We start from the raw sequence: 24,487 nt of genomic DNA, 5'->3' as shown, positions 1-24,487 counted from the left end.
TTGAAGAACTAAGAAACAATACTTCAAAGGGAAAAAAATCAATTCTGACAGTGGCAAGGACAGGCCTCTGTCAAAGGTGATAAGAAAAGGATATTAAAAAAAATCTAGATATTTATATCACACGACACAAAGCACTTTTATACGGACATGACCAATTTGAGCTACCTTATTGCACAGTTAAGGTGATGGCATATGTTATCATTTTTTCCAAAGAGCAGAAAAGATACTTACATTTCAGCCTGTGAAATACGCTATCACCAAGCACGTTGGAAGGAACCGTATTCAATTTCTACGACCACATTTTCATGACTCTGCATTTCATGCACCCTAAGCAGAGGGTGAGCGCATTGCATTTGAAAGATTTCACTTCTCTCTTTACAGGTTTTCAAGTTTGCCAAAAAGAAGTCCATAGTGCTGATGCTAATTTTTGGTCAAGGGGGCACTGAATTTACAAAATTTTCTTTATAAAAAAACGTGTTTAAAACCTACTCTCATGCTTATTTATAAGAATACTGGAATGTGGAGAAGATACTCTGTAAATCTATTTCTAAAGGCAAAGCATGGAGAAGAAAACAGAAATCCTTTTAATTAGTTCTTAGCTTGCTTTTTGAGTAACACATACGCAAGGGTTTGAATTGTATTTTCTCTTATTGTTAGTACTTGTGAACTCTTGTGGTTCATTGACTGAGCCTCATTACCCCTGGAGATTGTTTGTTCATTTGTTTGTCAGAATTTAATTACTGGAGCACAACCACTGACATAAGGATGTTCACGCAGGAGCCCAATATTTTTCTCTTCTCCAGCTCCTAGGTAGGCAGCTTTATTTCCTCTCTAGAAAACTGCTCTTAATCAGCTTGTCACTGTGCAAAACAACCAATTTCATAAGCAAAGGAAGGGTCTATCAGAGACATGAGTACTGTTCTGCAGCCTTCTCCAAAAATCTACTTTCTCAACCAAATGGATGAAGGACTCAGCAACTCCTGACCTTCTCCTTCAGAAGCAGAAAGGCAAAGGCTCTGTTGCACTCACTGATTACAAACTCTGTTTTCCAGCTGCGTCACTGAAGCAGAAAGTCTCCGAAAAATGTAAAGCAACGCTATAGGTGTCAGAAAGGAATCGCAAGATGACTCCTCGGAGGCAGAAGCAGTGTGCTAGATTGCCCACTTCATCATTAATCTCTGCCCATACTCCCCAGAGAAGACCCCTTACAAATTCAGGCGACAGAACATTTTCTGTGCAATTCTTGCGTCTCTCTTTGACTGCAAAGATGACTCTCGACTGTAACTCTGAATGATATACCTTTATCTGTGTATTCAAATAACCAAGAAATCAAAGGCTCGCAGCTTCACCTTTTTTCACCTAGGGAGAAAACCACAGGCTCACGTTTCACCTAGCTGTCATGCAGCTTGAGTTACTACCTGTAAATATGTACCAGAAAAAAGAGGGCAAAAGATGTAAGATCCTGCATAACATGTTTCAACTAATGGAATGTCTTTAAGGCCTGCGTTTCAGAGCTTAGACAAAGTATAAGTTTTTATCAAATACCTCAAAAAAGCTGTTTTCAAATAAGCTTTTCTTCATAAACTTGCAATAAAAAATATTTTATTGTATTAACTTTTTCCCCTTAAACATTCTCCACTAATAAAACCCACTAAACATTGAAAGAAATCAACCTATAGAAAATTAATGATATTTCATTAAGGCAAAACTGTTCTTTAGCCACAGTTCTGACTGTTTTCAAGGTAGGAAGATCCATTTTTATCATTTGCTAGCACCCATTCAAGCTTAACATAGGAAAGTCAAAGACACTATTAACACGTCAACAAGGGAAAGTGAACCTTTTGGTATCCAGAGTCATTATAGTTTTTTTAGCATTTATTGTGGAAACGTATCTCTCAAACTGAATCCAAACCAGTGTCTAGTCCTTGCTTTACAATTGCCATAAATGCGAATGGTCTCCTAGTATTGCTGTATTAATGGCACTACTTAGCAGCATTCAAGGGTGTAGAGTAGGACTCAAGAGGACGAGAATCCTATTTGAATGCATAATAAAGAAGCACCTGAAGTTTTACTGGGTTTATGATATTGTTTATGGCTATTTCAACAGTAGCTGTTAAATCAATCATCCTAAAAAAATAGAGAAAAGAGTAGGTAACATCGACTATTATCACAATTTTAATATGAGTCTAATAATAATGCTATGCTTTATTTTAAAAGCTCTGTTTCTTGAAGTCCGATTTATATGGGTATCTTGGTTTTCATTTTCATACAAAACACCCTTTGAATAAAGCTCAGAGTGACATGAATTGTTAAAGTTCAGATATCAATAGGGAACTAAAAAGGATGCACTATTTTAAAAAATTCTCACTTTCTAAGCCTCTGAAAATCTTGCAAAGGCTGATTCATGAATTTCAGAGTGGCTACGCTGTCATCACCACTTCAAAGCTTTCTTTTTTCGCCATGTATCTAGACTACAAAAATTAATTTCCTGAATCTTCTGAGTCATTTCATTTAACAATTTAAGAAGACAAACAATACAGACAGCCCTTCCACTGCCCGCTGCGGCGAGTAAAATTGTGCAGATAAACAAAACAATTATCAGGGCATGCAGGAGGGATAGATTCAAAGAGCTGCCTTTACTAGTTTGTTAAAAACACAATCAAATTAATGACCGAGTAGCTGTCTGCACTACTTGGCCTCACTGGCCATTTGCAAACACAAGGATGCAACGTTATCTTCTGCAATGGGCCGGGCTGACTGATCTCCCCTTCTTCTCCCAGCGTGGAGCGAAGGACACACAGGACCCCCCCTGTGTGGGCATACGGGGGAGAGCGCGTGAGGAGATGTCTCAGGGTTATCATGGATTTATTTTCCATCACGGAGTCAGTAACGCCATGGATGGGCAAAGGCTCATTGCGGTAGCACAGATACGGCCATCCACATTTGAGAGTCTTGTTCTATTCTTTTCAGGGCTCATTTGTTTTCTTAATAATTCAAGCCACATACTTGTGTTTCTTCCAAAACAAAATGATAGAAACCGAAACATTTTAAAAAAACTCTCATCCACAGCTAATTACTGATGCTGAGGATTAACATTCTGTGGCACTTCAGCTTTAGTTACTCTCCTTAATTAATGTCATATTTGCAAAGATCTAGAAAAACACTGTTTAGGTAAATGATGTGCATTCATTAACTATTTAAAGCCTGTGTTTATTTTTTTTATAAAGTATTTGAAATGCATCTTGCAATTCCTACAAATAACTTTTAAAGGCTGAAGGGATCAGTAGGTGCTTAAGAAAAATACAAAAATTTCATTAAGTGTTAGGACAAAAGGTGCTTGTGTCAGGTGTGTGCAAGAGCCCTTGAAATGCATCCGTGCGCGTATTTCTAAATATTTATATGTGCATGCAAGGATCAATTTTGTCAAAGAAAATATTTCTGTTGTGCTACAACATCTAAGTTGCACCATACGAGAACAACATCCAAACTGTTATTTATAAGACTGTGTGGCTAAGGGTGGTTTCCGTGCTCCGAGTAGGCAGGCAAACCATCTCTGATATTCTTTTCCTGTACCACAGAGCACAGTCCAGAAACTGAGGACATCTTTTCTGGGCATCTTTTTGTAAACTATGCAACACAGAGCAGCATACCTAGGGACGAAGGATTTTCTAAAAGCTGAAGCATAAAGACATTGCTATCGCAATGCAGTAAGATGTGTTTTTGAAGACTACCTACCTATTTACAGTCCTAGGTTGTGCTTGGCTGATACAGTTTTAGCACGTCAGTAAGCCAGATAAACCACAGGCAACGCTCAGTATTTGTTCTGGCATGTTCAACCTAAAATAAATTTCAACATTTCAATAAATGCTTTGCTTGAGAGGGTTAATAACTGCTATCACAATGGTCCCACTGTGGCTAAAATGTCATTAAGTTTCTACTTCTGTACCGTTTTTGTAGCAACCGCATCTTTTTTTGGCCCTGTTTGTTCTTGAAATGCATTTTTACCACTGCTTAAATAGTTGGGGACACGTAAGGGGAAAGGCTGTGCTGGGCACGAGGAAGGAGGTGACAAACTCCAGCTGGGAAACATGCCATCAAGCAGGCTGGTTTGGAAGGTTATAGAGATATTGGCTGTGTTTGGGTCACGGAGCTGGGGAGCGACCACAGGCCCGTGACGCACACGTGTGCATCGCAAACCTGATCGACGGGTCGTGTGGGGCATGCCCCCAACTGTGCACAACTCACATGCCCGAGTGTACAATAGGTTTATTTTATTTGCGAGGTTTTCAGAAGGAAAAGCTATGTGCACTCCCCACCTCTGCCTGGGACAGGGGACGTGTGGTCAGAGGAAGGAAGTCACACTAGACAGGTCCCTGTGTCTTCTCCCTGAATTTCTGCCTCATTGTAATGGTAAGCAAAAGTCTGTTACTTCTTGGCAAAGAGGCAAATATTTTAAAGAAAAAAATTCTAGAGCCCAATTCTCAGTCTGGATAGACTGTAACTCCAAGAGTAAACCCCAACGCCCTCAGACACATGGTGTCAACTTTGGGGCTGTCCTGTGCAGGGACAGGAGTTGGACTCGATGATCCTTGTGGGTCCCTTCCAACTCAGGACATTCTATGACGCTATGATTGGACAACGCCACTTAACTCCCTGTGCTACCACCAAAGACAAGAAGACCCCCATGTGATTAGAGAACACCATGCTCCATCTTCCACAGTTTAGAAATATCGTTTACAATAGTTTGTAAAAATAAGCATTGCAACAGGATGGCTTGGGAAGCAGGAGTTGTGTGTCCTTGTCTTTCCCTATGACTTACTGCACCTCACTTTGTCCATCTGAGGCTCCACCACCACGGCAGCTGGTTTCTGCTGGGGGGCTCAGGTATTGTGAGCAATGTTGTTGTGGTAACTGAGCTCAGCAGCTCCTCACAGATGAGGAAAGAAGCATCTCAGCTTCCTGAGAGTACTTTGCCATCTGTGCGTGCCCTTGCGTCGCTAAGTACCCCCCTGCTTTTCCCAACTGACCCATTACAAACCAGTCAATGTCAAGGGGCTGCAACCAGTTGCCCCTTCCACCCTTTAACGCCTTATTCTGACTGTACACCAAGCTGTGTCCCTCAGCAAGAGCACACATTGCTGTACGTAGTGTATGCTGCAAAGAAGGTTCTATGGAGACTGCAAAAAAGCAATAGTACGAAAACCAGTTCTGGTGAGAAAAATTAATCACATGCATATTTGTACGACTGGGTCCCACACAGTAGTAGCTGTAGCTAAAAATTAAAGAAAACTAGTGAAAATATTAATTAATATGAGCGTGCATAATTAAGAACAAGCATACTGTCATCATTTTCAACCTTTGGAACATGTGGAAAATATTCTGTAGAGAATGGGACAATTTAGCACATCGTTTGCAATCTTAAATGCCTTCCTAAATAGAAACAAAGGAACAACAATCACGTTGAAAGCTATTTTAAAAGAATGCAGAGCTTGCGCCTGACCCAAGAAAGCAGGTAGACCCTGTTGCCTGTTAAACAAAGGGAACTGAATGAGGAAAAAGATATCTATAGGAATAAGGGACAGAGACAATGAATAGCTTGAAAGATTAAAAGCAGATCAAATTCAGTTATTGTTTTTGCAGAAATATCAAAGCATAATTAATGCCATTTTCACACATCATTATTTGACTTTCTATGGAATTAAAATGAACAGAATAAACAAAAAGTATCCAGTTAAAATAGAAGCACAGGGAACCTTTCAACAACTGCAGCTAAATTGTTGCAGTGCTTTCTATGCCCTCATATATAATTTGTATCTTGAATATATTAACTTTGAGTTAAGCATAAAGAATTGCATCATTATCAGTCACATTATAGAAGCAGACTCTGTACAAACATGTTGGATCACTCTGGCAGATACATATAAGATACTCTGCAAAAATTAAAGTGCAGGATACAGAATAGTACGAAGCACCCTCCATAAAACATTCTCCTCTTGAATGCCATTTAATTATACCGTCTATTTGGTTTCCTTTTCAATTTCTTTCCTCCTTCCATCTCTTCTAAAACCCTCAGTGCAACACATGGATGTAATGATTTTAGCAGCACGTTAATTGGCTCGGGCCCATTTTCTAATGCGAGTACTCAGCACGCCAAGAGACAGTCTCGTCACACCCAGGAGGTGATGTTCACCTGCTTCAGCAACCTGACAACACCACTACAGTATTATGAATAATGAACTGCATAGAAACACTCACTCTGATCTTCTGCTTATACCTTCTCCTTGCACCGGAAAAAGCAAAACCCACATCTGACCGCTAAGCAAGATTTTGCAAATCAAACAAAGGAATCCTTTTAAAAAAAATAAAAAAAATTAGATTTACTATAGTCACCTGAGGCATACATGGTCCAAAGGCCTCTTCCAGTACTGTAACTGCTGTTTTCTTTAAAATCATTGGGAGATCACTCTGAGAACTGCAAATATGCTTTTGTTTCTTAAAATGACTCACAGAGAGGGGAAAAAAACAGAAAGATAAAAGAAAAAAGTTAAACCAACTCTGTCTAAACTCCTTGCAAATCTCTAAATACATTTTCTTCTGCTTACTGGTTCTACTTTCAAAAATCTCATTCTACTTTCTACATTACAATAATACTTTCTTCTTGCCATTAATACTGTGTTCAGTGAAATGCTAATATTTTTCAGTTCACTGTCAGGGAGAACTAAATCTACAGCAAGCTAATCTGCCATAAAGTCATGTTTTATACACATGACTACAAATTGAGTTTTACACTCCATGGAAAGCAATCTTCCATCTTTAAGGGTACCGTGAGACACAGAATTAGATCTATTCTTCTGGCATTACTAAATCATAAGATGAAATATAATTTGACGTGCAAATGATATTGTAAACCCAAGGCAATGAAGCACTGAGAATGTTTTTAGTACTAAACTTACTTGTTTGCTCAGTATTAAGAGTCTTTTCGAGAAAATTAGTCTCTATTTATAATGGAAAGAGTGTTACATAAACTTTTTTTTCCATAACACAGGTCCTAGTCTAGAGATTTAGAGCCTGTATGAATTTATTTCTAAATTGGGCATCTGAGTTTCAACACGTGTTTCTCATCTTTTAAGCTGTGAAGATGTGAGCACTGAGAGTCTGTCACAACTAGAACTTCTATTTCAGATACTCCGAGTAACGTTTTTTTGAATCTGGATGTCATTTAGAGCTGCTTTCACTTGTCAAGTTTCTGAATAACTTAAAAATAAACCAGCTAATATATTTTTCTGTTTACACTGGGAACAGTTTTTTGTTCACTTGATCTCACTAAAGAAAGCACAGGACTATTGGCAAAGTTCTTACGGAGATGTTTTCCCAGGTAAAAGGAGATACCATTGGAAGAGTCAAATGCTGCCTCCTCACAATACTAGATCTTATATTGGAAAATGGGAATGATCCTTCCAGCAACTGTGTTGACTACTTATTTAGTTGTATTTATAGTCCCATCTCAGCAAGGCCTGGAAAGGGACCAGTTTCTCCTGTAACTAACTCTTTATGTACTTGAACTCAAATGTCGTAACAGAGTTCTGTTCCCTCTCTTTCCATCATCAGTTAAAGAGATGCAAAGAAGTCCCAGTATTCATGTTCTGGCCTTCCTTAACTTTATTCTTTGCCCATTAAAACCGAGTAATCTCAGTTTAAACCAGAAGGGCCAGTATCCTCTTTTGTACTGCTACATCAGCATAACAAAAAAAGAACAGAAAAGGCTTTTTAATGCCTTTTCAATATGCAGAAAGAAAAGGCATCAGAAAGAAAAGGTATCAGAGACAGACCTGTTGCTGTCCAAGCAATACAAATGTTGTCCTTCAGGACTGACGTTGTTCAGGGTTACTATAAACCCTCTTAGTGTTTATTCTTTTTCAACCCAGATGAGGGGCAAGTTACACCAGGTCCACCTTCTACTGTACTGTGTTGATCTTCTTGAATGTTGCTGTCCTCTTCCATACTTCCAGAAGAAGCTCCACACTTGGAGCATGGGTGTTGGTCAACAGCTGGCTGAATATGAGCCAGCAGCGTGCCCAGGTGGCCAAGAAGGCCAAGAGCATCCTGGCTTGTATCAGAAATAGTGTGGCCAGCAGGACCAGGGCAGTGACCATCCCCCTGTACTGGGCACTGGTGAGGCTGCACTGTGAATCCTGTGTTCAATTTTGGGCCCCTCGCTACAAGAAAGACATTGAGGTGCTGGAGAGAGTTCAGAGAAGGGAATGGAGCTGGGGAACGGTCTGATGGGGAGCTGCTAATGAATCTGTTGGGGGTTTAGCCTGGAGAAAAGGAGGCTGAGGGGAGACGACCTCACTCTCTGCAACTGCCTGAAAGGAGGTTGTAGTGAGGCGGGGGTTGGTCTCTTCTCCCAGGTAACAGGTGATAGATTGAGAGGAAATGGCCTCAAGTTGCACCAGGGGAGGTTTAAATCAGATATTAGGAAAAATTTCTTCACTGAAAGGGGTATCAAGCATTGGAACAGGCCGCCCAGGGAAGTGGTTGATGTGTAGATGTGGTGCTTAGGCACGTGGTTTAGCAGTGGAGTTGGCAGCGTTAGGTTTACGGTTGGACTTGATGACCTTAAAGGTCTATTCCAACCTAAATGATTCTATGATGCTACAGGGGAAGTAGCACAGTCCACTCTCACAGCAGAGCAGACTCCTCACTCAGAGGCCATCACAGAACCCTGGGGACATCTACAGCCATGCTGCTAGTGTCTTGTAAGCTCACCTCCATCAACTGCACATTAGCTTCCAAATGCAGAGAAGCTCTTCACTACCCGTCTGACTCTTCTTCTTGCCACTGCCACCTATAAAAGGACTTCTTCAAGAAGAGGCATGAACTCATTACTTGCTGCACTGGGTAAATGCAGAAAGCAGACAGTCTGTTACCACTCTGCATTTTATCAAAGCGAGAAGACCCAGAGAAGTCACCAAGTTCATGTGGCTGAGCTGAGACTAGCCAGAGGTAGAAAAATTTAACAAAAAGGGAGAATGTTAAAACGTGTGTTAACCCATTTAAGAACATATCATGTTTTCCACTTGCTTAACCCCTTTTTGTTGGTGGTCAACTAGTGTCAATCATTACCTGGCTTCTTGCATTAACTTCTAAAGAAACAATCCCTACAGTTTGATAATCTCCCCCAACAAAAGATGAGAGTACTCCCATTTTTGGAGGTGCTTGCAAGTTGCATTATCTAAAGATGAGTCCAAGCATGAAAACTAGCCAGTAAGCCTTTGGGTCACAACCTGGACTTCAAAACTCAAGCTGCTCTCTTGCAGTGACTTTTGGATCTTTGGAGGAATCAGCCAGACAGGGCAGTGGAAAGAGAATGATTACAAGTGACTGCACATCACTTTGCATCCATTGGCATGCTAATTTTTTGACAGAATAGGAAATTATGGCTGATGCCAATCACTGCACTTAGTTCTTCTGCACACATTGACATTGATGGAATTGTATCACATGGCATCCAGATCACCAAATACATTCTTTTTCACGGAGGAGTGAAAGAGAAAATATTGCTAACTGAGACACAAGAGCACCCTACAGCAGGCTAACACTTGGTACAAACAGGTCTTTGATGTTTATATAATGTATTTCTTAAAGAATAAGCAAGTTCATTCTTTCATTAAGAGTAACGCTTTGAACTTAAAATAATTCCTTTCATCAGAAGACTGTGGAACATTTTACAAAGATGGTGAAGTATTATTAATATAGTTTTATACAGGGACAAACAGGGAGCGAGAGAGATTAAGGGAGTTACTTGAATTTTTCTCAGACAACTAAGAACACAACTCATTTATCCTGATTCTGAAACTGTGATTCAGACTACCAGACTGTGCTGATATCAAAGAAAAATTTCAAAGCAAAATGCACTACTGTTTGTCACAATCTTAAAAATTTCTTTGCAGGGGTCTCAGGAAAAATGAATCTAAACACAGAAGCCAAATCTACAGGATCCTGAACCCATCTAATCAAACTCATAAGATGGTGAACATTTTCAATTTTTTTCTCCCTTTTTTAAAACTTCTTAGAGGCAAGATCCATTCTTCACCTCTGTGCCAGAGGGTATTTTGCCCATGGATATGATTAATGTGTATGTATTTAGGAGCAGAGACATAATAATGTAGTCTATTAAAGGACTATGATGCATTCACATATGAAAGAATTAAAGAAGTAGAATTGCTCAAGTGATGTGCACAGCAGACCTTGGAGAAAGAAATGGATCCAAGTCTCAGGTTGTTCTTGTTTCAGCTCCGAAAGATGATACATATATTCTCTTTTCTATTAAGTTTTACAGAAAATGAATCTTGAGTACTTGTTACAGAGGGTGGAGGAGGGACAGTGAAAAAGAAGAGGAAACCCTCCCTTAAATTAGTTCAGTTATTACTCTTTTAAATCCTTTCCATTCACACAAAACTGCTATTTTGGTGTCCCAGGTCACAGAGCAAAATCCTGGGGTTTTGAGAGCATTTGGACACATGGAGGGAGAAGAAAGGTGGAAAAATGGCAAAGATGAGGGCAATCAAATCTCATGCTTTATACTGCATAAGAGGAAGGATACCTGTGAATACAACTTTACGCTTCCGCAACTTCAATCAGCAGAACTTACTCTCAAGCATCAGGTTAAGGTCACCACAGCTATGAAGATATAAAAGGTACCTGTCTCCTTCTATGCAAAAAAAAAGTACTTCTGTTTTCCTCTTCACTCAATTTGCTTATCGTTTTTCAATACCAATTGCATTAAAACCAGGATATTTTGTATATTTTTAAAGTTATTGTCTCCTATATTTTCTTTTCTTTGCACAATTATCTTTAAGATAACCACGGTATTTCTGAGCTCAAGCACAGCCTGCAGTTCAGTGTCAACTATGGGTATTAAAGCACCTCTGCTATTCTTACTGAAAGGATCATATACCCCCTTTCTCTAAATATGATGTCTTTTGCAGATCTCTTACGTTATTTAAGTTGCAGCTGAGGAAACCTGATAAACAGGTAAAGACCAAATCAAATCAGCATCGTGGTTTCCTCTGATAACTTGGGTGCTTTTCAAAGGAAGGCTTTAGGAAGAGTACAAGAAAAAGGAGGAATCAGTAGCATAAATTATAAATACTAAATTGTTTGAAATCCAGGATATTTCTCAGTGGTCCCTATTTTCCCCTGTTGAAGAGCGTGCATGAAGGCTGCAGCTGCAGACTCCTTTATCTCCCTGGCCAAAACTCTCAGGAAGAAAATCCCATCTACTTCAGGCTATAAATAAATGAATTCCTTGATTCAAATAGAGACATCATAGAGTGCGTGTGTGTGAAGGTGGGGGGGTCGGGGAAACAAACCCAAAAACCAGAAAATATGTCACCTTCTTTTCACAATAGTATCTGCCCCACTTGCTTCAGCCCAGTTCATTGTTATTCATACTCATTCCTTTTCTATAAATATTTGTCTTACATTTGTCAAGACTTATATTTAAAAAATGAAATTCTATTTGGGGTTATACAGTACGGGAAGCTATTATATATACATTATCCTTATGTGCATGATTGGGGAGAATAGATGATTTGTGAAGTTATCTATTATGGGGAATAATCAAGATTAATGAGCCCTATGGCACTTGCTGAATGCCTCCAGAGATTTATTACTCAGGTTGTTCGTTTTTCTTGTTATGTTGGTGCTGTCAAGAGTCCTATAACAAATGCAAACACAGACGTGTATTAATTGCAAATGTGGAACAAGGCTACGGTGATGTTGCTAAATACTTAGAACTCTGCCGTTGGTACAGCATCTTTGCTGGCTGTTAGATTTCTTATCTGCCAGGTCGTATTGATGGTATTTTGGTACAAAATGTATTTTTTAAAAAAATGCCTAAAAAGAGGGCAGGGATTAAAGAGGAAAGGGAATTCTGTGTCTGTCTTACTCTTAATAATGCAGCCTCTGGGCGAAACCAGAGCCCTGGGCTTTTCCAGAAAGGCTGTGCAGCTGACTCTTGAAGACCTGATTTTATCATAGGTACCTTTCGAAACAAGACTTTAAAAACTCCAGTAACTGTAGCATAAAATAAGTTTTTTAAGAAGCACATGAGCTCTGTTTTGCTTTCAAAGCTGCCTAAAGATGCCATTACAACACAAATCTGTCAAGATGCTGATGCTGCTTTCATCGGCTGACATTTCTGCTTTTCCGCAGAGGTGTCAGCTGCCAGCAAACTCCACGGTATCAACAGAAGGATCACTGTGACCCTGAGCCTATTAAGTTATTTACTAAAAGCTCAGTGTGTTCTGGGAAGTATAGGTAGCTGTACTTCTCTAAATGTAAAAATGTTCAAGAAGAGATCCTTGTTTATTTTAAGCAATCTTTTTTTAAATAGTATCTCCTCATCAATGCCGCTCAGCTGAGTACAGATCAGAAGTCGCCATGCTTAACATACACTATTCATCCTGAATGGATGAAATTAGAATTTTTAAAAAATAAAAAAGTCATTGGGAAAAAAAAAAAAAAAAAAAAAAGGTGGGGGAGGGAAGGATCAATGTTACATTAAATATTCCCTGTGCTGAATCTTATGTCCGAGCAATGCAACACTGACCTAAATTAATGACAAGTAGCTCATGGATGCTAATGAAATACACAGCTTGTGTATCTCAGTGTCACGACGTCTCTGGCTTTACTCTTGGATGAAGCAGTCACTCTGCCATTTTTCTTCTTTGTTAACGCTGATGTGGACAGACACCTTATCCCTTCCAACCTTCTCTCACGGGATTTGCACAAGGGCCAGTTCCCAACCGCAGACATTCACAGGTCTCTCCTTTGCTCTCTGGTGTGAGTTCAAATTAGAAAGTGTAGAGTTTTCATGTTTATGCATTCATACACAAAAAAATCACATTTCTACCTCCCAGGCAGATGTTTTTTCTGATTCACCACGCTGGCATAAACACAGAATGTGTGGGATGATGCTAATAGCTCAGCACCATTAATATACAGGAGAGTATAATAAAAGGTAGCAGCAAACAGTGATATAATGAAAAAAACACATACGTCTTCACTCTCAAAATAGCACAGAATATGAGGACCTGCAAGGACCCACTGAATTCTTCCCTGGTGGAAAAGAAATCCAACAAAAGCTGTTTGAGGTGCAATTTGTAGGTGCAACTTCAGGTTTGGAAGTCACCATGTTACCGTTTGAAAACATCTGTGAGAGCTTACAGGAAAAAAAGTAATCCCTGAGCACTTTCGCCATTATTTTGTTTATTTTTACTTACACATTTTCTATGAGTTTCTGTGGAAGGCAGGCTACTAGGTTAGGTGGACATTTACCTTAATCCTGTAAAGCTTTTCACATGCTTTTACACAGCTAGCGCTGAAGTTTAAATAGATTTCAAAAAGATTTTATCCTCTTATTTTTAGTCATACCTTAAGTTAAAAAGGATCATAGTCTGGCTACTGCACATTGCTCCAGGAACAGAAGTCCCCTGTCTCTCACCTGGAAAATAATTTTCCGCAAAACCTCAAACCTCCCTTTTCTCTGCTCCCAACTCCTTACTTGCATAACTCTCCAGGTTCAGAAGATAAAGGGGTTTTTTTTGATAAGAGGTTGTTTTGTTTTTGTGAAACCTGCAGGTATGTGCTTGGGAGGCAATGCAGTATTAGCAATAGTAACACCCAAAAATGAAAAGCATAGCAAGTCTTTTCAAAGGACTTGAAAAGGTATTATTTTCATTAAGTAATGACATACACCCATTTTTTTTTTTTTGATCAGAAATAAAATACAGCAAAAGTTTGTTGCATTTAGGTCTGCAGCTAGTACCTAAACAATTTGCCATGCTGGGGGAACAGGATCGTGTAAGATTTAGAAACACAAATGAGAGAGTCACCCCGACTAGTAATCTGCTTTTTTTTTTTCTCTATTTACAGTATCAAAAAATGCAAAAACCTGGACAAATACAGTAGGGAAATAATAGCATAGACCCAAATGATTTTTTAAAAAAGTCAACTCAAATAGATGTGTATTTATTGGCAGATAAAAAAAAAATAAAAGCAAAGTGTTATTGGATAGTTAGAAAACACTGATGCAATTCTTTGCCTTTGGCTGCTACTCTTCCTTACAATGAAACAAGTCTTTGTATACTTGCTGCCCAGACTGATAGGTACTGTCTGAATGACAAACAATTTCCCCATTTCCTTAAGTGTTAACCATTTGTAGCAGTAATTTGTATAACTTCAGGCAGTAAGTTAACATGAGACAGCTACTGGAGAGAAAACTCAGACATATGCAAAAATTGAGACAATCGTTCTTGGTTTTGCATATGTAAGTGTTAGCAATTGAGGGGGAAAACCTGTTATATCTGCTTAGAAAACCTGGAGCAGAACAAATCTCACTTCAGACTGCCAGTGGATTGTGGATGTTCAAAAGACTAAGGCAATGCATGGAACTTCAGTTATGAGACAGGCAAGATGTCACGCAATGCAGAATGGACTCCCTAAGCGAAAGACTAGAAGGAGCATCAGAATCCCTTAAATTCACACAATAGGCAGAAACGATATCATGGTTTTAAAAAACATCTTCTTCCAAAGACTTTTCGAAGAGTGAACAACTCCAGACCAGCCTTCATTGATAAAGCGGTATAGGAGTGTTTATCAGCTGAAGAGCTTGGCCCTGTCTCTCAGTAGCCTCTCGTGAGTGTGTGAATGTTCCTCTGAAGCCTTCTCCTCTCCAGGCTGAATGAGACCAGATTCTTTGCACGGCACAATGGTGGGAAGACAACAAGCAACATAGTATCTCACTGGATAGAAGGAAAAATATCTTCCCCATGAGGACAGTCAACGATTGCCCACAGGTTGCCCAGAAACGCTATGCGATCTCCATGTTGAGAGGTTTTCAAGACCCAATGGTATCAAACCCTGAGCAACCCGGTCTGACCTCCCAGCTCATCCAGCTTTGAGGAGGAGGTTGGACTAGAGACCTTCTGAGGGACCTTCCAACCTCAGTTAGCACCTGAGCCTGTTACTACTAGCAGCAGGAGCACACAGTAATGCTTTACAAAGATGAGAAGTGACAATGGAAAGCCATCACATCATGAAAGGATGAAACTGAAATATCAGAGTATGAAAAAAGTGAATTCTTTTTTTCCAGAGGCAGCATAACCTTATCTCATGCACCACAGCAGCAGCTCAGTCTTAAGTGACAGGATAGAGTGTCAAAGTCTTCTGGTTTTGATAAATTACAAACCACCTACTAGCAGAGAGCAGCTTTCTTACAGAGGCCAAACATCACCAGATCATCTGAGATTTCACTCAGGAAACCTGTCCCACTTTGCTACAAATGGTCATTTGCAGCACTTGGGGATTGAGTTTTTTGGTCTCTGCATATGGCAACATACTGGACGTAGGAATGAGCGATGGATATTTTATAATGCCTGATAACCTAGGCATCCTAAGAAAGTAGATACTTGATTTCTCTATATACGAAAACAGAAAAGAAACGTCTATGTAGGTTATATATCAAATTGCAACCTCAGCTTGTACTTTAACACAGGAAAGTTACTCTTGTGTTTTCTAGAACAGTTGATATTATATTTATATGACAAAACCATAAAAGAGAAAACCAAAACAAGGTGACATGCATTTGAAGAGAAAAGCTCCTACACAGTAGCACCCTCTGCTCTCTAAGACGTGTAATTAAATACGCAGGTGTAAAAGTAGAAGTCATCCAGAACCTCACAATACAGTGCTTGAAGTTACAGAAAGCTTTTAGCAGCCACTAAGGAAGCGTTGTTAGAGTAATTCGGTATTCAGTGTAGGATCTGTGAGCACCAATGAGGTCGACCTTTCACAGACCTTTTAATTCTGCTTCCGTAGGAGAAGTTATGGCAGACAAGCAAAGAAAAACCCCACAAGTGAATGCTAAACGTGTAGTTTGTTCCTGCCCAAACAACTTGAAAGACAGAGGCTAAATTACAGACAACCCGAGAGAAAAGCTACTAACTTGTGTCTGTTGGCCAGTTTGAATCCAAAGGTTTAACTCCACATTTTAAGCATCTTAAAAGGCAGATAAGATGGTCAGGCACCACCAGACTATCTGTACTATGATACGCTTCAAAGTCCAAAAACCATCAGTGGACTTACCTTAGCTCAAACTTACAAATCATCTCCAAGCTATATGAGTCAATAGAGTAAAAAGGTAAAAAGGAATTTTTTAAAAAGAATATATCCTCAACGAGATTTTCCCCAAAATCACAGAATCACAGAATGTTAGGGATTGGAAGGGACCTCAAAAGATCATCTAGTCCGATCCCCCTGCCAGAGCAGGAACACCCAGATGAGGTTACACACAAAATCACAGAATGTTAGGGATTGGAAAGGCCCTCAAAAGAATCTAATCACCATGATGCTCTCTATCTTTTTGACGATTTTAATACTTTCACTACAATTCAAACCCAATTATGGGGCCACATAGCTGCCAGGATGGACAAAGGAAAATGTGAAACATGTGGCACGGGAAGCACAGAGGACCCATACATGTCGGAAGGGAACTCTGTGTCCTTGCAGAGAAAGACAAATGGATAACATGAAGATGTGGCTTATTCAGACAGGCTTCCTGTCATACAAAGCTCTGAAGTGCAGAAATGTATTATTTGTTCCAATCTTTTATAAGAATAACTAGTGGTCAATTCAGCAGGTTGGCTAACTGCTGACTGTTTAATGATGCCAAATAAAGTCACATATATATATATATTATATATATATATATGTTTTATTTTCCACAGTAATGCAATTAACAAAAGTCAGCAGCTAACAATAGAGAATAGTGACTATGCACAGAGACCTAAATGCTTGCAGATATTCAAATCATAAATAAAGGTCCCTCACCTCTGCTGCGTACTTTAAAATGGATATTTCCAAGACTGACTGGAAATGTTTAACTGCTTTCTGGAGATGCCTCAGAATAACACCTAAAAATGTCACTGCACAAAGAAATATGGCTATGAGACTTCTAGTGATAATTTATTTTTCTGTGCTACACTTCCATGTTGTACATTTGCAGTTTTTAGAGTAAACACCACACTGACCAGAATAACACCTTGTCTTTTAACTTTGCCTTCTTTCTGCAGGCACTTTGAACACAGAAGTCGTAAGGATCATAAGTCCGCTGTGAGACACAACCTGCATTTCACAGATGGGAAAATTAAGGCATTACCGTGATTTCACTGAGCTACAGAAGCCTCAGTAAGTACCACATCAGTAACCCAGACATCTACAGTCAACAATGAGAAACAAGGGGACCGGACTGCCCTGCCAAGGATGCCTGCCTCTTCCTTGGTATAAGCAGGAATTTTAGGGTACACGGGCTTCTTTCAGGTTCTGTGAGGAGGGGAGAGCATTAAGCCTATTTTATGTCCTTGCTGCACACAGATGTCTCTAGGGAGAGTGGCAGCATCACCCAGACACTTCTACCTACCTAAAATCTGACTCAGGCCCTGCAGGACTTTCTCCACTGGCATATACTAGAACAAAAAGACTAGCGAATCTGTAAACACAACCCATAAGTGACAAAGTCCTAGGTCATTAGCAGATACAGGAATAAAAGCAGGACTCAACGCCCAACCTTCAGTTTCAAATGCTAGATCATGTATTTTTAAAATCCTCTTTAGCTTCTCTATTCATCTTCATGCCAAATAATGTGGTCTGACTGACATTTTTGACCTTTCATGTATAGGAAGCTATACGGAGAGAAATGATGGGAACAGTAATTAAATTCCTACTTTTTAAAATTTTGGCTAGAATTGAGATCCAGTGTTAAGTCAGTTAAATGGGATTCTCAAAAAGAATGAAAACCTGACTAATATTTATTGAAAAATCAGGCCTTTTCTTCTACTTGTTGGAAGCACACATTTTCCTATCTACTGTTGGCTGTTAGTTAAAGGCAGTAAACATAATTCTCAATTTGCTCAACAAAATTTATGATCTCTTTCACAATGTGGACAAAAGGTATTTCTTCTTTCTTTCTTTTGGGTGGTTCAACAGGCTAAAGAAGAAAAATTCCTTGAAAATGTCTGCCTGCTACTGAAGGAGGAAATAAAACAGTTGTGGGCAATCCAAAGAGACAGAGAGAACCGTCAAATTGCTGCCCAGTCTTTAAAGGGCAGTCGAAGACTCAGAGCAAGAGCTTTGAGTCTGGTACACACAGGTCAGTCAGTACTATCAGAACTTGACGCAAGTATTTTGGGGGGAGATGAAACAACTGTACGACGATACTGTGCCAGACACTATCTATTTAATTAGAGAAAGAGCTGAAAAAATGTTTGGATCAAAGTTGTTTCCTCTTTCTACACTTGCTTTAGCTACCAAAACGCAGAACAGAAAGGGAAATAGTCCTGGCTTGCTCAAACCTGCAGCACTACAAAGCTGGCCGGAAGCATTAATAAATTTTGATGTTTTGGGGTGCTTTTCTGTTATTTTGTTTTTCTGTCTTTAAGTATGAAATACCACCTACATCCACAGGCTGTGCTCAGCTTGAACGTAATCCAGCTAAACTCCGTAGGGTAATAACATTTGGCTCTTGTATGTCTTAAAAGTACCACAAAACACACAACCCACCCTCCGCCCCCAAACATCAATTGAATAATTCTCAGAGAATCTGTGGGGTTTTACCACTGTCTGTAAGTAAACTGAGGCACAAACACACAAAAAAGCCCTCCCAAAAGCCTTGTGAAATCTGCAGGTGGAGCTGCAGGTAGGACACACCAGGCACTTCTCTCCTGTTCATTATGCTGAAGGCTTCACATTACAGACTGTTTTCCAAACAGTCATCCTTGAAAACCTGAATTTTCACAGCTTTTATTCATTTTTAGGCCTGGATTCTTTGTATACAATGACCAAGGCAAAAGATAGCTTGGTAGCCTATCATATCGAGCACTCACTGGAGCAACAACAGAAGAAGTGTTCAGAAGTGGGACGACTGGGAGATGTGGACCTGGGATGCCACATCCATCCCAGGGCAGAGTAGAATAGACCCAAAGTGCTGGAGATGTTTGGCCTGGTTTTCAGTGCTCCACAAAGCAGGATTATCATGGTCTTTCTCCTCATCACGTCCTTTAAATACATACAGTTCAATGCATTTAATACTCTGAACTCTGCGACTTAATTCCTGTCGTCTATGGCGCCCAACAGAAGAGGACCTCAACCCCTTGTTGGAGCCCCTTAGAGCTATCATAAAACAACAGCTTTAATCTGTTTCATCCAGTCCTAGTGAATGAAGCTTTAGAGGATATTTTTTTGCCTGCTCTGCCAACTAGATACTTCATAAAGTGAAACAATCTCTGCTTCCTTCAGGGCACCTGCTTTCAATTACAGGAAACATACGGCACCTTCAGATTTTTCAGCTTTCAACATCTGTGCTTTGCAGGTACAATTCGTTGCATTGAAATTACTGCTAAACCTGCAGACTGGGTTTTGGGGGCAAGCCTGAGAAACGCTAGAGCTGGACAGAAAGTAATGGCATTTGCAATCGCTTTTTAATGACTGATTAATGACTGTTCTCAACCAAATCCTTTAAGTTGTTTACAAATCTCACCTCGCTCCTCTTGGAAAGTCCGTTCAGGCCCAGCTTGATTAGAGACATCGCCCCTACGCTATAGTAGACGAACATACTGACATTGCCATCCAGCCGAATACACCAGTCTCACACCCCCTTCTAAAAGATAACACTATAACTAATACCTTTAAAAAGGAAACCAGTTTGTTATAACCAGTCAGCCACATCTGGTCATTATGTTGGGATGAGACCGTGACAGCTACAGTTTTAATTCTGTTTCCTGCATAAGGTTAAATGTGTCCGTCAAGAACAAAAAATGCAAATGGACTTTTACTTTCCAGCCTTTTTCAAACAGCACTGGTCCATACAAAACACACCAGCTCATCTGAGTAACCCCTCAGGATTTCTCTAGCCTGGTAGAGTATGACATAAATCTGAATATCTCTTCCTAGACAGATGTCCAGGAGCGTCGATGGCAGAAATCTCAGTTTAACCATCACCGTGATGCTCTCTGTTACTTAGGTTCCTGCTGCTAGCCTATGGGCTTCTTATTTCAGCTGTCGCCAGGTCATAGCTGGTGCTTGCCAAATCACATAAGCTAAAATATAGCTCGCTTGCAGCTTCTACTGGGTCTAGCTCAGGAAAAAACTTGCTGGTCTTAGAGAACACAAATCAGCAGTCCCAAGGTCTATTCAGGAGACAGAAAGTGGTGCAGAGAAGCAGCAGAGTGAATGATGAACACTACTGGTACAAGGAAAAACAACAGGGGGAAACATTTTCTAATTCTAGATATGCAAGAATAAATTTTCGTGGACAGATGGATGAGAGATCTGTGGCAGAACAGGACTCATAGGAATACAGTATCATAGGATACTCTCAAGGATCAAATCCAGTTGGTTTACTATATAGTGATGACTACAATAGTATTTAGGTATTTACACTATTATGATGTTTGTATTCTTTTATTAATTATAATGACATTATATTACTTCATATTGATTTACAAGGATCATCCTTCTGCTTAAGGTGAATTCAGATCCAGTGGTATTTCACTGAGCTGGTTTAAAATCACAGGAGATCTGCCATGGAGGGATCTGCACTGAGTGAGCCTCCCTCACCTGTGCATAGTATAATAAGCTGCTAGGGCCATGTGTGTGAGAAAAATTAAGAACATACACGAAATCAACTATTATGCTTAGAGAAACCATGCCTTAAGAGGAGGTTTTTGGACTTGAACAAACTTAGAAAAGGAAAATAGAAATCAACTTCTTTAACGTAAGGAAAATCCACAAAATCCATGTCATAGCAACCTCCATGGGTCCTGCATTCCATAAGTCTTTTCTCTTGGATCACAGCATTTTGTGCAAGTTTGTGTCACAACAATGAGCAGAACATTGTGGCAACTACTCTGCTGCTTCACTACACCTTTTAACCTTGATTCAGCTCTGGACTCCTGTCTCCTACAGTTTTACTTCAGAAGACTGAAGCAGTAGGATGGGATCCAGGTTCATCTTCGCATTCCAAGCAGGCTACCCCTCCTGTGTTTGGTTCAGGACTTTTTCTAATTTAATTATGTTTGCACTGGGATGTAGTTAAGTCACAGCTCAACCATTAACTGTGCTCTGCTATGGCATCCACCCCCCTATATTTGACTTGCTAACTGTCTAATGTTTTGCAGTGAGTCTTTGATAAGTGTGTGTTTGGTGTTATTAGTCTGTCATGAAAATCTGCAAAGGAGGCTCCAGGAATGGTTTAAGTAAATATTATGTGTACATTTTCTCAACAGTGTCTGCCTACCAGCACCTTTAGAGCTACGTAATCTTATCTAGAATATCTTTGTATTCTGTTTGCACTAACCAGCATGGTCTATACTACTTAGGAAACTGTTATTTGATTAAAACATTATGCAGAACATAACTCTAGGACACACAGTCATGTGGCTCTAAAGAGGCAGCAGTTTCTATTTCTGTCTTGCAAAATTCTGCTTGCCATCATTGGGTATTTCTTCATCAATCATAAAGAAGAATGGGTAGATGCAGGCCTTTACCTGGGCCAGGAATTCTTAAGGTATTTTAAGAAACTATTTGTTCTGCTGCCCTTGTCTTCTCCCTTCTCTATTGTTATTTCCTATTTAGGCCTAAAATTCACAAGAGGATGGATGACTGGAACGTGGGTCCAGCTGCAAACGATTCAAATTTGCAAGAACTTCAGAGCAAGCATCTTCTCTTACTGTGTCAGGACCTGACAGAACATCAATACAGGGAAGATGCTCGAGCTTGGTGGAGAGCAGATGTTAGGCATCTTAACTTTTTCTAGTAATTTATTAAATTGTCATCTTTTCGCCTGCCACCAGCAGATGGTTTAACAGTTTGGAGTGGCAGCCAAACTGAAAAGAACTGAGTGGTGCCACTGACCGCATTACACAGACGAGAACTGATTAGGGCATTATCTTCTCACCTGAAATGTAACAATAGAGTTCCACGCTCAGCCATAGACTTTCTGGGGACATGTCTAATTTGGAGTATAATAACAGTACAGTCTAAACTATGGCAGTCGCCTATATAGACCATATACAAAATAAATTTAAGCTAAGCTAGTTACTAGTAACAGCTGTGAAAGCACAGGCGCTGAAACTCATCTGCTGCAGACAAATCTCTAATCTCTTTGGCTCAGATTTATTAAATCTATGTGTGCAGGATTTCCTATTTAGTCCGTGAAGAGAAATAATCATTTTAGAGGGCAAATCAGACTTCAGGTGGACTAAAATGGAGGTAGCAATGTCTTTCCATAGACTCTTGAGGCATTCTTGGGAAAGTATAGATAAATGCTGTCTATCTGTAAAGGAGGATAACAGCTTTTTTCACAGCAATATCATGAAGATGAATAGAATATGTACGGCTTAGAACAATGACAGCAATTATCTACCTCAGTTAGATCAACTTTCTTGTTTTCTATTCAACGCCTCTGCTAATAATACGCCAGTATGCATCTGCCCTGTAAAAAGCAAAGTATTCCCTATCTAGTTCAACAGTTTAAGGTGTTGCTAGGAACCTCAGACCAGAAAGGACATCCAGTGTCACCGAGCTTGGTCCCCAGCCAATATGGGTAAACCCAAATAACGATCTCATCCGTCACATTCAAGGACTGTAGCCCAGTAAACGCAGTGTTGCTGGTGCCAGTAATAAGCCGCAGACTTTGTGCTGAGTCTGCACGGCCTCGGGACGCAGGCACGTCAGGCTTGCCTACACTTGCATTGCCCAGCCCGGGGCTTCGCTTTAGCTGCAGCAGCAATTTTCCTAATGACCAGGTGGCTACTGCCTAATTTATTTTACTTTTGCTTATCTTCGCATAATGATGTGATTTAAGTGTAATTTTTATACAGACAGTAGTAACAAGTAGTTAAGCTGCATAGGATGAAATATTTATGATCCCGGGATAATGACAGAGTGCAGAGGAACACGGACGTGGTATCACAGCGGAGGCCTCAGAAGAGGCGATGCAGGGGGGTGGAGGCACCAGCCAATATCAGGCAGGGCACAGAGTGGCACATTAGACCCCAGGGCTATAAAAAAAAATCACCTATTGCTGGCTAAAGAAACACAAACCTGTGGGGTTAGGGATAAGAAGTATCCAACATATGTAAGACATTGCATACATACTGAATTCAGGGGTAACGTGGTGTTGCAATCCAAGGGATAAAGAACAAGGTCTACAGTTTTTTAGAAAACATAAAAATAGCCAGAAGGAGAGCCCAGAGTGAGAAGGAAGAGATCATCAGCAGTAGCACCATGGTCCTCAAAGACAAAGAGGAAGAAAGCCCCACTACAAACATACTCCTCGCAGTGAAGCCCTTGATACCTGAAAACTTGCCATGACCACTCCCCAGCTCCAAAAACTAAAGTGAACAGCTACATGAGCCACGGAGGTGAGCAAAACACCACAGAAATGGGTACATACTTGGAAATATGTGTGTATCCACTTAAAATGTATTATTTTTGAAGCTTTCTCAACAATATTATTTTTTTTCTCTTAATAAGTAGATCTGGACTAATAATAATTCTTTGATTAGACCATTAATATTTGAATTACGCTAACAATAAATTTTTGCGTTTACACGGAGGGCACATTTTGTCTTGCCCATACACAGATTTTAGTAGTAACAGCACTCAATATTAAAGCTAGTTATGCCTCTAACCTTCATTTCTCCTACAAGACAGCCAGGCCCAAAACTCACAGATCTGACCAAAAAAAAAACCCCAAATAAATAAACTGCTACTCATTTTTTTGCATGAATACGGCCAATTTATACCCATTATTATCTTGTGCTCCTCTGTACCATTTACTCTTTCCATACGTTCCTGCACAGTGCTCAGACTCCTGTTAGGCACTGCAGAGACTAATCAAGAAAAACCCTTTTTAGCCTCATCTTATGGGACAGTCACTGCCCCTCACGTCTTTTCTCACCATAGAAATGCCAGCACAGAAACAGAGATTATTCAGGAAGTTTACACCGAGACCTGATCCATCAGTTAGGAGGAAAAAAGCATCCACAACAATTTAATGCTAATTTCAAACATTTGGGTTTGCTAGAGTAGTTTTTGAGTAGTAACAAAAGCGAGTTGTAAGAATATAACAATCATGATAATATGGTAATAGTTTTAATTGAAGTAATTTCTGTAGACAATAAGAATTATACCCTAATGTGTTAATTAATATGATTAGGAAATGTTGCGAAAACGAGTATGTAAAATGATATACCATGATATTCAGAAAGGCATGTTTTACCAGGGATAGTTCCTGCAAACTCTCCTCGGGGTGAGATTTATGGACGTTAACACACAAGGCTTCGGCAAGGTAAACAGCTGTTTCGATTTTAGTTATAACGAACATTAACTCTACATCCCCATTTCTGCTTAATTAAACCTC

The 24,487-nt window shown here is 39.8% G+C and overlaps 1 protein-coding gene across 9 annotated transcripts in view; it reads right to left on the bottom strand.

Moving 5' to 3' along the window:
* CELF2 (CUGBP Elav-like family member 2) overlaps positions 1 to 24,487 on the bottom strand; it is a 374,192-nt gene that overhangs the window by 175,012 nt on the left and 174,693 nt on the right. Inside the window, exon 1 of one of the 9 annotated variants that reach the window (XM_065626871.1) lies at positions 3,736 to 3,769. The exons of the other annotated variants lie outside the window; for them this stretch is intronic. The gene's annotated coding sequence lies outside the window, so the exon portion shown is untranslated. Of the gene's footprint in view, positions 1 to 3,735; positions 3,770 to 24,487 lie in introns of those variants that run through there. 9 annotated transcript variants of the gene reach the window in all.

This window comes from Caloenas nicobarica, chromosome 1, assembly GCF_036013445.1.
Source record: "Caloenas nicobarica isolate bCalNic1 chromosome 1, bCalNic1.hap1, whole genome shotgun sequence".
Classification (NCBI taxonomy): domain Eukaryota; kingdom Metazoa; phylum Chordata; class Aves; order Columbiformes; family Columbidae; genus Caloenas; species Caloenas nicobarica.
Note: the sequence above shows the minus strand (reverse complement) of the source record. Positions and strands in the feature narration are given on the sequence as shown.